Here is a 3381-nt window from a genome sequence, read left to right on the forward strand (position 1 = left end):
TGTGTGTGTGTGTGTGTGTGTGTGTGTGTGTGTGTGTGTGTGTGTGTGTGTACAGGGTGCTCAGGGAAGACTAGCACCTCTGGTGTGAAGGCTTGCCAAGACCTTTTCAAGGCTGTTCATCTTGGTGTTCACCTTCACCGAACTTTCACCTGTGGCTATAGCATGCACAGCAGACACATTTCGGTAAAACCATGTGCTGTGAAGGTGACTGAAGCAAGCACTTACAGCTTGGCAAGACCTCAAAGATGCCAAGGTCATCCACTGCATTGCAGACTATCACCAGTTATTTTGACTTTTGTCTTACCATTGGATGACTCAGGAAGAAAGAATGAGGCTAAAGACTTTGGGCAAATCTTCCTCACTTACATCAATTCACATACAAGTCAGCACATCACCCTGGTCCTCTTTGAAAATGAAGGATGAACAAGCATAGATAACTGTACCTATACACACAAGTGCATATATACACATATATGTGTGTGTGGCTATATATACCCACATATATAGCTATGCACACATATATACATACATGGTTTTTACATATATATACACACTAAATTTATGTATGTGTATCCATTCATTCATTCCCTGCTCAGAAGCTACTTGAGGGCAAGGAATAAAAGTCTTTTTCTGTCTATATTTGTATTCCTACAACTTTAGTATAGTGCCTGGCATATGTGTGTATACACACAGACACAAATATACAACACATATATACATATACATGTATATATACATGTGTACGTGCACAGACAGTCAATAACTGTGATATTTATTTAAGTTTAGGATATTTAGTGATATGTTTGTATATATATATGTATATAAGTATATTTATATGGTTATGGACATGTGTGTATAAATTGAGAAAGGAACTTATAATTTTCATATTAGTCAATATGATGTGTAATACATGTATATGTCTATATGTACATATATGTGTATTGTGTAGCTATACACATATCCCAAAAGGTTCATCACAGTTACTGGCTATATAATTCTTTTACAAATAATAAAACAAAGGAATAAATCACTATTTAAAATGTTTCAGTTGTGAGAAAGGTCACATTCACCTCTAACTGCTTCTCTGGCCTTCTCACATCTGGAAGGAGCCCAGAATTCAGCTGTAAGGATAGCTGCCAAGGTCTTTCCATAATTCTCTTTATTATAAGGTTTCACAAGATAAAAAGTTCAAGGCGTTCCAGCATGCAAAAAGTCCACTTCACCTGCTTTCTCTCTGTATCTCACTCAATCTATCTTCAGCTATGGCAGTTCACAGTCTCTCCAGAATGCAATTAGACCAGTCTTGGGGCTATAACAAAAAGAGACAGAGACAGAGATAGAGAAAGATGGTTGCAGATTTTCTTTGGGACTGACTTCAGGGAGAAAAAGAAGACTTTAGGAGCTAACAACATGAAGAGGAAACCAGCCCTTTAGCATGTCCTAGATTTCTAGCTTGCTACTAGGCAGCCTTTTGTCAACCTATTAGGAATCTCTTGCACATACACAGATACACAAAAAACTGTAGGGTTGGCTAAAAACATCATTTATGCCCCTTTCCTTCCTCCACTCCTTTCATCTTTCATTTTCCCCTTCCTCCCTTTCTTCCTTCCTTCTGTCCTGTCCTTGACCCCCAGAATATCGTCTTTGTATCCCTAGAGTCTAGTATACAGTAGGAGATTAATAAAATGCTTTTTGATTAATTGATTGGTTCATCTTCTAAAAAGACTACATGGTATAGTAGGAAAAGTACTATACCTGAAGTCAGGAGAGACCAAGGTTTGAATCCCACCTCAGACACTTATTAGTGAAGGGAGTCCTGCTTAGCAAGCCCAGAGCCTCTGAGGGAAGCCAAATGTCAAAAGCGTGGATGAAAGAATGCTCTCTTGGAAGGCAAGAGGCCTGGGTTCTAGCCTCTTCTGACACTAACTCTGGATGTTTTTTTGTCCTCTATAAAATAACAAGGTTGAACAAGTGGTCTTTAAGATGTCTTCCAGTTTCATAGTCCCATGACAGGGAGGTGAGGTGTGGATTAGGTGAATGGCTGGTGAGTGTCCCCAGTGCTACTTTAGTGAAAGCTGACCACAGCTAGCTCATTACCTAGCTTGCTGCCACCTATATAAAAGCAGACTGTCACTTTATTAATTCAATATCCAGGGAGAGAGTATTACACATGGCCACCAAATGGCTCTTTAAGCCACCAATCATGTGGCTTTGCCAAGGGTTAGTCAAGGAACATGTGTTGACTTTCCCTATTGACACGGTGACTCACCAGAAGACTCTTAGATTACACATTCTAAGACATCTCCTCCCCCTGCCACTTTAAACTTACAAAGTGCACACTTGATTCAAAATTGATTTATGCATGTGTATGGAAACAAGAAAATGGAGCATTTCTCAGAAATATAAGGATGATAGGAATCTAAATGTGACTTTCAGTCTGTGTTGGACTTTATTATGCCACAGCAGAGTCCTCATCTTGAATGTTCACTCTGTCCCTGGCCTTCTCACACTGGAAGTCCTTTCTGCCCCTTCAGCCCTTTCCTCTGTTTAGCTGTTCCTCCCAGAACCACCAATTTAAGGAAAATGCCAAGGTCAGACATGTCTCATGTCTTCATTCCTCTCCAGGCTCCATTTCCTGACTATGGACTTTTTCTACCATGTCCCTGTAGGTTCTTTATTCAACCTTCACTGCCCTCTCCCCTTTAGCTTCCTTTTATGAATTGTTTTCCTCCACTAGATTGTAAGATCCTTGAGGGCAGGGAATGAACATCTTTCTTTCTGCCTGTATTTCCCAGAACTTTAGCAGTGTCTGGTCCATATTAAATGCTTAATAAATGCATTTTGACTTGAAGAATCTCTTGCTCTGTCAACTAAGCTCATTCACAAGCTCCAACCAATTGACCTTTTAGTGGCAACATGATTTATTAAACACAGTAAAATGAATAATAGTGTAAATGTGTATTTTGCCCATAAAGGGCAGGTTTGTCCCAAGGATTTGTATAAGTGTGACTCCTGGGGAAGAGTGAATCTCTAAAGTCTTGTCTGTTCTTCTCCAAGAGATACTTGGATTCCAACCACAAGGGGAGCACGAAACCAGGATCACAAGACTTGAAGATGTCTTTTAGACACCTCCTCAAAAGTAACTACAGACGGTGTCCTTAAAGTCATTTATTAGCATAAATGAAATTTCATAGGAAGACATAAGAAACACATAGGAAATCTCATTAATTAAATTAAATTAATCTCATTAGTATGAAAAATAGTCATCAATAGCTAATGAAAGCTTTTAATTCCATATGAAATTGTCATGGCTGAAATTTATGCTAATTAAATGAAATGTTGTTGAAAATTTAATTCATTTCATTTCTTGAAAATATGCAT

Source organism: Petaurus breviceps, unplaced genomic scaffold (genome assembly GCF_028583685.1).
Source record: "Petaurus breviceps papuanus isolate PSGF00001 unplaced genomic scaffold, PetGlider_PUasm1.0 186, whole genome shotgun sequence".
Lineage (NCBI taxonomy): Eukaryota > Metazoa > Chordata > Mammalia > Diprotodontia > Petauridae > Petaurus > Petaurus breviceps.